Below are 15,328 nucleotides of genomic sequence, written 5' to 3'. Positions count from 1 at the left end.
ATAATACAAACATGTATTCATTTTACATGTTATTTACGTTTATATTTATTTTTTATATTTATATTTAAAACAATATGTATACATTTATTTACATAAAACATAACGAATAATACAACTACATATAAGTGGTTAAAAAGAGCAAATCTCAAAGATAATTTTGTTCGCAACGAAAGCATTATCGTATCATACCATATTATATTACTAAACAGACGGTACAAAATTACAAGAAACGAAATACGACCCGCATCGGATATTTCGTTCCAAACAATTTCAACAGCGAACGCAACATCGAGCATCGAAAATTCTACATTCCTTTAAACTATCAATGAACGTTTTTCAAAGTAAAAAATAAAAAGACCGTCAAATCCATACATTCCAAAGCTCCTAATATACCGGATGACTCAAGACTCGAAACTGACAGGCCGAGGCACAAAACCATTCAGAAGACCGGACTAAGAGGTGGGTGTCCCGGGTTCCGTGTCTCGCGCGAACCAAGGATACGCGTATTCATCGGAAAGCAACGCGGGAAGGGCACGAGAATGACGTCTGACACGGGGTACGTCGGGACCCCACCTAGTCGGATTTCACCGTCAAAAATGCCGACGGCGTATTTGCTCGTTCCGCCACGGCGCGGCCTCCGGAGACCACCCGTGTTGCCCGCTATCAAGACGGTTCTCAACCATCCACGATCATGCAACGCCGTTACAGGATCGTCCACACGAGACGAAACTAACACGTTGGATGTTTGAAACCGTAGCTCGGAGAAAAGTTATTGGAACTATTTTAAAATTACGGAAATTCGAAGTATTAATTCGATATAGTAAAACAATAGCCCTCACCCTTATAATCGAATGCTATGTTAGATACAGTAAATATAAGTAAATATTGTCCATATAATACCAGTAGACGTACCAGTCTATGGTAATATAATGTAATATTGGTATTGTGTATATGTATAATATAGTCAATTTATTTAATAGACCAGTAAATGTATATTATATTATATATAGTAATGTATATTTATATATTAGTAATATGTAGAAATAATAAAATAATATAATATGTAAATATCAGAATGTTGAATACCACACGAACGTAATATTCCCAGTACTGAATTTTTTCTGTTTCAAATATTTATAAAAAATATTATATTTAATAATATACTAATTATAATAATAAAATAATAATGTAATATTATAAAGTACATATATTATAATATTAGTACTGTAACGAAGTCCATTCATATGATATATCATTAAATATATTAGTAACATCAGAAAATAATAAAATAATATAATATGTAAATATCAGAATGTTGAATACCACTCAAACGTAATATTTCCCAGTACTGAATTTTTTCTGTTTCAAATATTTATAAAAAATATTATATTTAATAATATACTAATTATAATAATAAAATAATAATGTAATATTATAAAGTAAATATATTATAATATTAGTACTGTAACGAAGTCCATTCATATAATATATCATTAAATATATTAGTAATATCAGAAAGTAATAAAATAATATAATATATAAATATCAGAATGTTGAATACCACACGAACGTAATATTTCCCAGTACTGAATTTTTTCTGTTTCAAATATTTATAAAAAATATTATATTTAATAATATAATACTAATTATAATACTAAAATAATAATGTAATATTACAAAGTAAATATATTATAATATTAGTACTGTAACGAAGTCCATTCATATGATATATCATTAAATATATTAGTAATATCAGAAAGTAATAAAATAATATAATATGTAAATATCAGAATGTTGAATACCACTCAAACGTAATACTTCTCAGCAATGAATTTTTTCTGTTTCAAATGCGTACATATTTTATAATATTAGTACTGTAACCTAATCCATTCATATAATTATCATTAATAATATCAGGAAATAATAAAATAGTGTAACATGTAAATATCCGAATGCTGTACCATCCGAACGTAACATTCCCCAGTAACAGATTTTGATTTTATTAGTGTTCATATACAAAATATGTCCGAAAGCATGGTACAAGCGTTTGGGTGGTGATTCTAAATGAAGAAACAAGTGGAAAAAGAAAAATAACATTTTTTCGTTCGAAGCTTCGTTTCCGAGAGAAATAAGTTTGAAAATCCATCAGGTGCCCATATGCTAATTATAAATTCCGAGGTATCCGACTTCTCTTTCTACTCGTGCTGCTAATAATTCAATCGGACGAGTATAGCTACGTATACGCGGCAACGCGATCAACATTTTCAACACGTGTTAGGCTGATAAAACGATTCTTAAAAAGCGATAGTCTTATCCTTATTTATGAAACCATTGGAAATGCCGACACCGTGGAAATAAGATAAAACTCATGACAAGAAGCAAACGGCGACACTGTCCGCGTTTATAAATATCGATAGGATCAGAAAGAACAGTATCCGAAGAACACGAAGATTACGTGTGTAACGCACGAACAACATTCACCTCCACCGTTGCCATTCTTTCATCCTCGCAATTTCTAATTTTTCTACGATTTAATCGTGGCACGTCGAATAAATGTTAGTAATTTTTGTTCTCCTGTGAGAGAAACGCGCTTAAATGTGCTGCAAAAATTCTTCCCTCGCAAGAAGGTCCAAAAATGGCCATTTTTTAACAACCTGCTTTAAGACGATTCGATGTGTTCCAGATTACATCATCACGTACGAAATGCGAGTGAACGAGAAGCCAGCTGTGGCTGAGGAGACGACGGGCGGTCTTTCGAGCCGATATTCAGGGGTGTACGAAGCGCAGACAAACAAGGATAGCAGAGGCCTCATCGTGACCAATCTGAGGGACAGGGACGAATATCCCGCGATCGTAAAGCTCGAAGGACGAGGAATAATGAGGGCGGCGTGAAGAAACGACGCGCGACCGCGTGGCTTCCCTTCCTATTCCTATGGAATTTCGAACGTCTCGAATTTACAGCGTGGATTGGAATCTGTTAGACCTTTTTTCTCTCCCACACTCTGGTAACCAGAGTTGGGCGGAACGTAATTCGATTAACTGATGTTAAGGCAAATGACCGGTGTCAGAATTTAATTTCAAATTGTACATTCCTCTTGTACATGTGACTTTATGTAAATTTCTATTTTATTTGATTAATCAATTTCTCAATTTTGGTTAATATATTATATAATTAATATGTTAAAGCAAATTGTAACATACTAATATATTAATACAATCAATTTCTAATATATAATATATACTAATCAATTTCTCAATTATTGTTAATATATTATATAATTTTTGTATTAATTATAATCATATTAATTCAATCAATTTCTAGTATATAATTTCTAATAATATATAATATATATTAATCAATATCTCAATTTTGTTTAATATATTAATTATATAATATATTAACGAAAATTGAGAAATTAATTAATATTATATTATTTATAAAAATTGATTGATATTATATTAATGAATGATTAATTGATGAAATTAGTTTATATTATATTAATTATATAATATACTAACAAAAATTGGGAAATTGATTAATATAAATATATTTGACAAATATAATTATATATAATTATAATGAGAATGAAAATTTATCTACTGATTATTGCTGATTAGATTGCTGATTATTTAATAATGATTAATGAGCAAAGACAGAATCAAAAGTTGTTGCAATCAATGGTCATGACTAATTTACTAATCAACAATCATCCCATTAATCATCACGTTTCTGATTACTATTTACTCCGTAGGTTTCCCGTAGTGGCAGCACCATGAATATTTCAGTTCCACCGAATCCTACAGTACTAGCCAATCAGAATTATGTAAAAAACTTTACAAACATGCGCGGTCAGCCGTATTGTACAATTTTCAAAATGCAGAAATACACGTTACAGATGCTAATAAAATATAAATGAATCGTTGAGTGATTTAAAAATTACTGATTAATGATCCTCCATTACGCAAGTTATTCGTGACTATGATTTATTTATTAACGATCGTATAGATTGATTGACGATTACTATTACTGCGACTATATTAAATAATCGATTACAGAAATCGATTAAAAAATAATTACCGTCCAGCTCTATTCTGATTCTGTGCATCCTTGGTATTCACGTGATTGAGTGTTTTGTTAGGCTAAGTGCAGAATGTATAAGTGCAAATTGCAAAAATTTTTATTTTACGCTTTACCGGGTTTTAATTTTAGTTGAAATGAATTAGAGAATTTTATCCATGTGAATTTCGTAGAAGAAAATGTCGACTGTAAACTAACGGCAAGTACAACTTCGAACCTCCATTCACTTAATGTGTAACATATAATATACAATATAAATGTAGTTAATTCCGCGACAGGGAGATAGAATCGCCTGAAACTTCTGTCCTCCACTGTATACTCCACTCAACAAGGAATTCTTTTTCACCCGTAATAAAATCTCCATCAAAAAATGTGTTTCCGGGCGTGTGCGGTCGCTTGAATTATTGCCGGCTAACGAACGCCGGATAATTAATCAGAAATAATTGCCCGTATTTATCTACCCTCCAATCTATAGACTGTTTGTATAATACACGCGTATCGTGACGCGAGTTAATGAAAGTCGTTACGAGACGTTATGTAATACCGTTCTAGGAGGGGCAGGGGGAAGGGACGCGATCGTAGACCGTCGAGGAAAGCAGTCGATTTAGCTTTGGTGAAATAAAGGGTCATCGTTACCGACCTGGGTAAGAGGGACAGATACTCCCTGACCGTAAAACTCTGGGCAGACCAACACGGTAATGAAGGTAGCGCGAAGAAGAAGGGAACCTGATTGCGCACGTTCGACCTTTTCCTCCTGCCTCTTTCTCTTTCCTTTCCTACCGGTGCGCTACGAACAGCGTGGAATGTCGAAAACCGCTACGTATTTGTTCACGGACAACAATAGCAGCGACCTTCTTACCGAGCGAGCTATCGGCCAGTTTCAACTTACAATGACAGCACTCGAGGAAACGTAGTACAGATCATTTTTATTGTTGTACTGTGGCACGCGTACGGTCGTAACAAACCGTGTTGTAGCGGTTATTGATACCAGACGACTTACACAGGGGATCATTTACTCAAATCACTTTATCGACGGGGTATCGAGTACTTTGAAGGTTTCAACGCGCGCTACAGGTCGTTTCTGTGTACACGGCCGATCTGTACGATTATTGCGAGGACGAAGTGATATTTGATACGCGCTATGGTAATCGAACGTTTCATCTAGGCAACCTCTTCTTTCAGCTGTGACCGCCAAAAATACACAACGTTGTTGACAAGCATATAACATCCTACGTGACGATGGGAACGTTGAAAGTACGGAATTTAAGAGGAATTTACGTTTGTAAATAATCAAGTAATAATTAATAAGTGAGTAATAATTAGAAATTGGTGTCAACTGATATTTGTTTTACTTAGATGACCAATGATAATAATAACGTATTCAACAATAATGATGTTAATAATAATATTGAACAATAATTGATAAAAAAATTGTTTAAATTGCTTTCCATCAACTTGCTGTCTTTAGAATACGTTTTAAGTAGAACACGCAAAATAGTAGGGAGTTATTGAAGAGAATATTAAAGAAGAATTAGGAGCGTGAAGAATCATTGCAAATTTAACCAGTTAACTGCATTCGACGCGTATATACGTCGACCCAAAACTTTATTTCAATGTGATTGACGCGTATAATCGTTGTACAAAATAAACAAATTACCATTTATTATAAAAAATCCAAATTTTAGTAAGAAGTAATAAGAATGTTATTTAGTGGTATGTTTTTACTTTATACCGTCAGTAAAACTGCTATATATCTTATGAAGAAAAATTTGATTATTTTCTTTGATATATCGCTTATTTTCCGTATAATGTGTTCTTTTTTTGCAAACTAAGTTTACTATTTTCCCCGTTATATTGGATATGCCCGAATTGTCTGTGTAATCTTGTCGCCTTACAAATTGGGTGGATATTTTACATTACATTATTTTAATGAAAATATAGTATAATAAATATAATATGATTAAATTTTCTAGTCGAGTGTGTCAAACAAATTATTGAGAAATATGCAATTCCACAAACGCAAACTTTGAAAGTTGGTCGACCACAAAACCCAAGCGTCTCATTAAAAAACGTTTGAGAACACCAACTAAATCTCTTCCATCTTCTTTTACTTCTTCTTCCTTACGAATTTGGTTATTCCGTTGCAACTTTCAGATTTCCTATAACACTAACTTTTCCAACGATCAACTGTTCATTTCTTCGAATAAAACTGTAAGCCACCGTCATTTCGCTTTAATTTCGTCGTAAAATTCACAACACGAGCATTCTCCCAGCACATTTCCCACGCGTACACTCGTCGTCGCTTGTTTTCATTTACGCACCCGTCCACAGCTTTCTCAAACTAAATTCCCCGGTCAACTGGTTAAAACCGTCTCGCGGAATTCACCCCATGACGAGGCGACAGCGATTCCAGCGAGCCGCTTCCGAGTACACGTTTATTTGTCCGTGGAGGGCCGCGCAGAAAAGAAGATAAGAAAGAAGCGATGGCGGAATATCCGCGAATCTTCTCGGAATCGAATCAACAGGAGGAAAAGTAGATATCCGTAATTATCTGCAAGCTACCGCGTCGCGCTGAGCGCCATAAGAGAGGCGCGACCAAAAAGACAAACATTTACCGATGCGGCGATCGAAACGCCGGAAAACGCGCGCTGCGAGAAGCGGAGGACCCGTAGATCTGAAACAGCCTGTACTTACACCGCGGTCTCCATCTTACAGACATAGGCGCGCGAGTTTCATAGCCGAACGTTTCCTTGCGAACGGAATCATTTACAACGAGTTTCTCGACCTCCCCTCTCCGTGCCTGGTGCCGCCCACGTGAACTAGCGCGCAGCCTCAGCGCGCACGCGCTCCGCGAGCAAGATGAATCAGCCTGTAGAATGCAACGCGGAGCGTAATAAAGACACTATTCTCTCTCTCTCTCTTTTTCCCTCTGTACGCTCTGCGTAGCACGAAACATGCGTCTTAACGGAGGTAAGCGGGCAGAAGGACGGAGACGGAAGCTGAGAGGCGGAGGAGAAAGAGAGAAGAAGCTTGGAAAGGAAAAGAGGCGAGGAGAATATACCGAGCGCCTGTGATTCAGCTGAGGGTAGAGAAGGAAGAAGAGGAAGGAAGGGGAGAGGAAACGCGCATCTTGATTTATCGGCGGGGCGTCTCTATAATTATTTCTCCGTCCCTGTCTGCCATACGGGGGCAAGATCGCGTTCCCGGTCTATCCGCGCCCTTCCGGCTACCGTGATCGTACCGTGTAAGAATCTACTTTGCTCTCTGTCCCTCCGGGGCACCTTTGAATGGCCGCGTGTTTCGCCTTTGTCCACCCCGTCTCATTCAGCCGACGCGTCGGGTCGCCGCCACCGACACAACCACGCACGCTCTGTCCGTTTGTTTGCCGATCGCAGATCGACCACGTGGCGCGCTCCATCGACAGATCGTCGCGTTGCGGTGATTGCGATCACAGCGCAGTGTGACGGTGCCACGAATCGTCAGCCGTTCGATCGCGCCACTCGTCTTCTATCTGCCATCGCTTCTTATTGGCGTATTTTTACGAGACTCGAGAAAGTACTATCCGTTTACAGAATACCGTAGAAGGTATTATAGAAAACTGCCTTAGCTTCGTTCGTATCTATATCAAGACGACGTAAGTCTACCAAATTTTCTGTTTGTTCAGCTTGAGTCTTCAAACGCGATCATTTAAAATAGCTCGTAAGTTAGTCGTCAGTAGTATGAGAAGATGTTTCAAATAAAAGTTGCACGGTATCTAGGGCAGCGTACGGTGCTCTAGTTCGTTTTCTGTTACCTTAGTTTTGTAGCGAGATATTACAGTCGCCTTCAGTTTTCGAATATCTCGTGGATCCTCGTGGAATCCTGCAGTCCTCATGGAATGTCTAAATATTTTTTCTTCAATTCGAATAAATGGTCAAATTTTGCGTAAAAAGATGGGATTCAAAAGGAATAATTTCTGAGATATTCTTTAAATAAGCTCGATTTCGAAATGCTGTTTATCACAGTCAATGCACCTGCGTAATCGTGAACAAAGCCGTGTTAAGAATCACGTTGACTGAGTGTATTTTCTAATATAAGATATTATTATTAATTTGAAAATATCTTAGTAATTATTCATGAAATTTCGATCATTTTCAACGTGACGATGGAAAGTAATTTTAGTAATTTTCCGATTTTTAAAGTCTCGGTAATCACGTTAATTATTGCCACAGATAGGCAAAGATGGGAGGCAGAGAGCTGCGGAAATACGCTTCGTATTTCTACATTTGGCGTATTTTTTACTTCTCGTACGTACCGCTATTCGTTCAACGTCAGCGTGTCTCAAACGAGAGAGCGAATGTCAGGTTTGTAAACCAGCAATTCGTAATACCAAACCGCAAACGAGGTAACCAATTGCACGATCGTTCAGGTGCCTGTGATCACACGTGGACACTGACAACCTACGATTGTACGTACATTGCCAAGCAAAATATTTAGATTTTCTTTCCCTCTTATGAAACTTTTTAATTAAATACAAAAAAAAAAAAAAAAAAATAAAAATGTTTATGTCCATAGCCTTAATTTTGAGTCATATTGGGTTGGCAACTAAGTGATTGCGGATTTTGTCAATACCACCTAATGGCAAAATCCGCAGACACTTAATTTCCAACACAATGTAATACCAAAGCTAACAAGAGACACGATTGGAACAATTTCAAACTTCCACATCTTCTTCCATTACAATTGAAATATGCATTATTCATCTATTTTATTTTTATTTATTGTATTTCTTCTTCTACTGGGCCATCGTTGCTAGGCTTCTGATATTTTCACACGTTATTGGTGCTTTCATAGGAGCAATTGTAATATGTTATATGTAGTATATTATATAATATATAATACAGTACATAATACCAAAGTTAACAGGAGACACGATTTAAATGTAGACAATCTCAAATTTCCACACTGACACACAAAGAGGCAAAGGTCTCCATACAATTTCGCTCTTCTTCTATTGCAATTGAAATATGTACTATTTATTTATTTTCTTTATTCTTCTACTGGACCATCGTTGCTTTTATAAAAGAAGATTTGCGAGCAGAGGTTCCTTCAATTAGATATTCCAACTACCATCGTATTGGGTTGGCAATTAAGTGATTGCGGATCTTCTCATTGCCACCTAATGACAAGATCCGCAATCACTTAGTTGCCAACCCAATATGTGCTTCGCATACTTGACATATTTTCCCGCGCTGTATGAACCGTGTAGATTTTGCGACTTCGTAATTCCGTAATTTTCAATTCCCCCGTAAGCGGATACAATCTTCGGTCTAATCGTTGCCACCGAGCTCGGTTAGAAGTAACAGTACTTGCTTGCGGTTAGCATCGCGTATTCAGGTTCCGTAGCCGCGCGGTCCGAGCGCGGACGAGCGGTGTATATCAGCGCGACGATTGCGTTCGCGGGAATCTCGGGAAACGGACGATCCGCCCGTAGCTGTAGCTCGATTTAACGAGCGCCTTCGAAATTGCACGTACCGGAAAATAATTAGGCGACGGTTGCCCGGAGAATAAAACGGGCTGCTTCTGCCACATGCGACAAAACCAGCACGCAGCGGTCCTCCTCCTCGTGTCTCATCTGCTGTCGGCGAGAAGGAAGAAGCGACGTTTAACGATAATTCGATGCTCGCCCCAATAGCAGGAATGGAGAGTGCGGCCACCGACCGACACGACCGACAGAGCCTTGAATCAACAGTATGGCCAAGGTCCGGAGAAAAAGGGGAAAAGAGTGGAAAGGGAGACGCAGAAAAGAAAGAAGAAACGACGGAGCGAACACAACACGGACAGCTCGTTCCTTTTCTCTCGCAACGCCAACCAACGTGGCTCGTACAACTACGAGGGAGAGAACAGGTGCAACGAGCGGCCCTTTGATTCCGTGCAACGAACAGAAACGACCGAGAGCGAGCAAGAGCGAGAAAGTGGGCGAGAGAGACAAAGAGAGAAACAGACGGATCACTCCCACCCCCTTTTTCGTGGTTCTCGTGCTTCGTCCTTAAATGCCTCGGCAGCGGCACAAGCAACCACGGTGGCAGCCCTCCTTAACTTCTCCTCCTTAAATTTCAAACGAGGAGGCTTAACAGCCGGACAAGGTAGGACGCGATCGTGAAATCGTTAAAGGGATATTCCGTCCAATTACCGGTTATACGTTAATTTCGCGATATTGCTAGCCAAAAGGCTACCACAGCTCTCTTCGCTAACCGCGAAACGCTTAGTCGAAAATACTGCCGTCCATTGGTCTCTTTGTGTGGATAAACCGAATGGGATTCACCTTTTGGTCAGCATTTTTCCTCCCTTCTTTTGTAACCATTGCCTTCCGTCAATTCTTAGAAACTACCTGACTCGTTTGTGGCGTTTGTGGTTTCTACATTTCGCCAGCGTTCGTAAAAATGCCACGAGTCGTGTAACACGAGTGGCAGAGAAACTGCGCAGATAACACACACAGAGCAAAACAGATCGTCTTTCACCGTACGTTCAACTAATCGAGCGTCCGTGGCCATTGTCCGCGCGCATCGTCCATCCTTGTCGATCGTATAGACCGAATGCGATTCCCAAACGTTTCGCATAGTGCGCGTAATATTGCGATGTATTGGCTTGGCAACTAGGTGGTAATGACAAAAGCCGCAATCACTTAGTTGCCAAGCCAATACGTTTCCATTCGACGTACATCTACCGAGTCACGTGGGTGGCATTTCGTCCTCCTTCTCGGGTTTCTTCTTCAGGCGAGAAGCTTCCTAATACGATTTTTGGCGTCGTCCAAATTCTTTAAAAACTGCAATGGTTTCCGGAAACTTCCCGAGCGACCCATATCTTCACGGAAGACTCGTACGAGTAGCCGAGTACCTTCGTGTGCAGCGGCGTGTAGTATTCGCGTGGCAGCTCTTGTTATATTTTTCGCACGCCATCGTCGTATGGTTGGCACCAGGCGTTGCATAAAAATCACGCGAACCATTCACGCGTTGCGAAATTGGCTGCGTTCGATTATCGTATTTGTTGTAATTACATAGTACAGGCACGCGTATTATAAGCAGCTAAGAGTAAACTTTTGAAAAGCTGGCGATACGACGTGTAGGTAAAAGTCACGCGAACCAATCACGCATCCTAAAATCTGTTACTGTCAATTATCATATTCGTTGCAGCCGTGTAATACGTTTCATCAAACGAATTTACGGTGTGAAGCAATTCTCGCAGACTCAGCTGCATCGTATAACAGGAAACCATACGAATGAATCTGCGAATTCGTACGAAACTGAAACTCAAAATGCACTCGATTATCATGACGACATTTATCGCGATCGTACAATTACACTGAGTATTTTTATGCATTCTACGGTTTTCGGGAAGTAATTTTGTTTCTTTCATTGAGATGTCGCTAGTCGTCTCTCCAAACAGCTGACTTCATTGCACGAAGGAAATTGCATAATTGTTTTGATTGAAATTGTGTTTTCGTATTATCGAGGTTTCACTATGCTTCTCTTCGATCGTTTTTTATATCTTCGCACGTTATGCGCCCTTTGCAGCTACCCGCACCCTTTGAAGTTTCTGTAAATGTGCTTGGTCCACCTATGATCCACTATACGATAAAGTAGGTGAAAGTCGTCGAGGATCGAACGTATTTTATTTTCTCTTTGTGGAATCGAACAATGCACCGCCTATGGGCCAACATCTGTCGCTGGATCAACGTTCCACGAAACGCTGTCCCTTGACACTTTACGGATAAGTTCCGGAAAGTGGATTCTTCCGTCCTGGAAGCTGATGCCATTCCTGGTGTTAACAAGATCGAACGTATGTCAACGTCGTGAAAACGCACGTGTGGACAGCTTTATGGCGTGTGAAAATACAAAAATCACGTGCTTCTCTTTGCCAAGGATGTGTCGGGTTTTCCCCTCTGAAGCAGCGATGAAACCAGCCAGAAGCTCGGTGACATTTCCTTGAACGATTTATTTAGCGACCGTACACACACACATACACACATGCACATATATATCTCGTGCTTGCTGGATGCTGGTTTTAGCTCGATTCAGCTTTTGCGTATTAATAGCTTGAAAAGACTGGAAGCTAAATTTCACGAGATAATCGCACTTTTCTGACCTAACCATACGAATCGATGGTGAAATTTCCGATCGTTTCGACGGCGTCACACCATCGCACACGTCGAAACTTTGTCACTCGATCTTGCTCCTACTATTCAACAGAAATCGTTACCATAAGACCAAATGGATCTGTCGATGTCGATTCTCTCGTTCGATGCAAATCGAAGAAATTACTGTCCTGTCGATGACAGGAACAGTACGGATTGGAAAATGAGAAAAATAGGTGGAACAGCGTAACCGGGATCGGAACAATAAAACGAATAGACAGAAATTTCTGCGAGCCGAGGCGACCTCTTTAAATTTGAACGATTACCCGAACTTGCTGGCCCATCAATACGCGTTAACACTTTACCGACCGTTAACCAATTAATTTGTTTCTTGTCGTTGACGCTTACCGACCCATAGCCTATTAATCGGCATTTGTCGCCAACGCTTACCGATCGATAGCCTATTAATCGGCTTTTTGTTGCCAACAATCTTTCTCATTATTTGAGCAATAATTAGTTATTCAGTACTAACGTACCTTCCTCAGTTGCGTCAGTCACGTTACTTTGTAAGCTCCCACAGTTTCATACCAATTTGAAAGACTTGCCGTTCGCAATGAACGAAAAGAATAATATTGGAGAGTCTAAACCGAAACAGAGCCGGCGCCAGGGAGAATCTGCGCCTCAGCTGCCGGTTGGACGTGCGTATGCTGTTGAACCGCTAGCGGTCAGTAAAGTGTTAACTATTGGATTGGCAATTAAGTGATTGCGGATTTTGTCATTAGGTGGTATTTACAAATCCGCAATCACTTTGTTGCCAACTAATAAATGCGGCGTGATCGCCAGCAGGTAACAATAGCCGAGCATCGAGTCAATAAAGTGCGCGAGAACACTGTTTTAGCCGGAGTCAATAAAAGTTGATTTATATGGCAAGCCGACGACCAAGATAAACCTGGCCGTGGGTCCGGTCGAGGAATAAAGGTCCCGCCGATACGCCTAATTACCTACTGCTCGCGAACGCTGCCCCCAAACCATATCCTACGGTGGCTTCATTATCCTAGGTCGTACAGATAAAATTTCGGGGTTGATGCTCACCGAATGGATAGTACAGAGGGACGCGGCATGGCGCGAAGATGGAAAAAGGACGGGCCGCGCGATGCCAAGGGCTCAGATGAAGCCGGGCTAAGGCTACTTGGCGTAGTAGAAACCCTCGTGGCCCCTTTCCTTACTCTCTTCCTCTCTTCTCTTCTCTTTCTCTTCCTTTCTCTCTTTCTCTGTGGGTTCCTTCACGGAGTTTCGAGGGGTCGCGCCGGTACAGAGAAGGAGGAAGACGAGAGAAGAAAACGAACGGGGCCCTTCGAAGCAGGCTTAGCTCTCTGAGGCTCACGGTGGAGCTGAGACTTGGCTCAATCGCTCAGGCACGCAGGCCCACCGCTGGTTGGCTGGCTGGGTTGGCTTGGCGCACACACAGAGCCCACCGGGCCACCCACCGCGACCATTCACCGGAACCGAGCCCCATCCAATCCCAGCGGTTCTCATTCCCCCTTGCCACCACGCTCTTTACCACGCCGAATTACCTTATCGCCTGTATCGCGCGATTTTTCATCGATAAATCCGCGCCTCTTCTACTTGCGCAAACCTCGTTCCGAGCCAAGCGTCCTCGTCACGGACGAACCCTTTTTGGTGTTGGAAATCTGACGCGTTGCGATTGCTTTCTAGTTCGAGCGAGTGAATTTTATTTGGATAAGGTAAATTCACTGACGCGAATTTGCCACCGCGTGCGAGCATCAAAGAGGAAGCGCTGCGAGTAGGTTGCAGTTGAGAAGCGAGATTCGTAGGCCTCGAACGTTGCTCGTGTGCTGCGGATGTTTACGCGCTCGGGAGAAGTTGAAACGCGCGGAAACGTACAGAACGCGTCGGTGCAGGCATTCACGAGATACCCAAAAGCAACGTACTATTTGTAACAGCCGGAGGATGACACATAAGGTTCGTTTAAATTCCAGTCGCTTGACGACGTACGGGGAAATTTCAACTATTATTTCCTCTCACGAGACTGCTCCATCGAAGCAATTCTCAACACTAATAAGCTCACCAGGCCTGGTCAGGTATTTCAGAATTTCATTTCAAATTCTACGCTCACTGTCACTTCCTTACTTGGTCTAACTTCGTGCAAGTTCGTATATCGTCCGACTAATCAATTTCTCAATTTTTCTTCATATAAGAATTTACATCAACTTAGGTGAACAAAAGAGACGACAATGCACAAAATTACAAAAATTCAAAAAATTTGGAACCTGTCGCATGACCTGCTAAGGTTAGCATTAAGCGCGAGTTCCAGCGAGAAGTGGATGCTCGCGATCCAGCAGCTGCTGGCGCAAGGAGGCAGCTTGGCGGAGTCGCGCGTAGTAAATAGAAGATGAGATCCTCTGTTTACGCGGCCGTTCTCGTCCGTCCGTCCGTCCGTCGGTGCAACAACAACAGATTCCCGGTGGGTCTTTGGACGACGGTCTTCTGACTTTCTTATCCCCGTTGCGGCCTTACGGATTCTCTCCATTTCGTTCTCGCCAATGGACCCGATGCTTCGCCCCTTCTTCGTCTTCCTCTCGCTCTTCATCATCGTTTTCTTCTTCACCGCGCGCCGGTCTCCGTCTAACCGCCGACTGTACACCCTCTTTGTCGCACTCGGAGACATGGGGGCCTAATGAAGATGTAAGCAGTCGGCCGACCCTCGTGCACGGTCGTGCCTTCGTCCTCTGTCTGTCTTTGTCGCCCTAACGCCGCGGCCTGCTTGCGCCGCTTGGCCCTCGGTACAGGTCGTTCCAGGAAGACGCTGCCTAGACACTTCCGAGTTCTAGAGGCAGATACCGGCTTAAGCCGCGGATCCACTTGGCGGGAACCTAAGGTGCATTGCCGCGCTATGGTCAATTTAAAAACACTTGTTGTCAGACGTATATGCGACGTCATCCCTTTCAAATCTGGGACCAGTTTTGGCTTTTGAAAACGCAGAAAATACGATATATGGAATTTGGAATTTGGTGGATTTATCGGTAGAAATTAAAGGATATTTGGTACAAGTATAAATTTTGCGGAAGTCACAAAAGTATTTAAACAGATTTAACAGACGGTTAATTGTCAAATTA

General features: G+C 41.0%; 1 protein-coding gene across 3 annotated transcripts in view; it reads right to left on the bottom strand.

Annotated features, from left to right (window-relative positions):
* Nucleotides 1-15,328, bottom strand: part of LOC126926023 (protein patched) — a 92,670-nt gene that overhangs the window by 37,843 nt on the left and 39,499 nt on the right. Inside the window, exon 1 of one of the 3 annotated variants that reach the window (XM_050742112.1) lies at nt 10,785-14,417. The exons of 1 other annotated variant lie outside the window; for it this stretch is intronic. The gene's annotated coding sequence lies outside the window, so the exon portion shown is untranslated. One more of the 3 variants, XM_050742111.1, reaches the window with a different exon arrangement.

Source organism: Bombus affinis, chromosome 17 (assembly GCF_024516045.1).
Source record: "Bombus affinis isolate iyBomAffi1 chromosome 17, iyBomAffi1.2, whole genome shotgun sequence".
Classification (NCBI taxonomy): domain Eukaryota; kingdom Metazoa; phylum Arthropoda; class Insecta; order Hymenoptera; family Apidae; genus Bombus; species Bombus affinis.
This window is presented reverse-complemented; position numbering and strand designations above follow the sequence as displayed.